Below are 237 nucleotides of genomic sequence, written 5' to 3'. Positions count from 1 at the left end.
CCGGTGTTGGGAAACTTTGTCCCCGCGGGCGTTGGAGGGAGGGCTGTAAGCTGTAAAACTGGGGAGATCAAAGGGTGCCAGGAGGGGATTCCCCGCCAGCCGCCCCGGGGGGAGAGAAACCCCTGGGGATGCACCCATGGGAGGGAGGGAGGTGCCGGGGGGGCTCCGTGCTGGGGGTCCCCCATCGTCACCCCCATGTCCCTTGTCCCCAAGGTGAGGGTGGCCTCTCGTGCTGGG

At 67.9% G+C, this 237-nt stretch overlaps 1 protein-coding gene across 1 annotated transcript in view; it reads left to right on the top strand.

Moving 5' to 3' along the window:
- Positions 1-237, top strand: part of ARHGAP27 (Rho GTPase activating protein 27) — an 11,523-nt gene that overhangs the window by 2,634 nt on the left and 8,652 nt on the right. The gene's annotated exons all lie outside the window — the stretch shown is intronic.

This window comes from Aptenodytes forsteri, unplaced genomic scaffold (genome assembly GCF_000699145.1).
Source record: "Aptenodytes forsteri isolate BGI_AS27 unplaced genomic scaffold, ASM69914v1 Scaffold249, whole genome shotgun sequence".
NCBI classification, from domain to species: Eukaryota; Metazoa; Chordata; class Aves; order Sphenisciformes; family Spheniscidae; genus Aptenodytes; species Aptenodytes forsteri.
The sequence above is the reverse complement of the archived record's forward strand: the minus strand, read 5'-3'. Positions and strand labels throughout refer to the sequence as shown.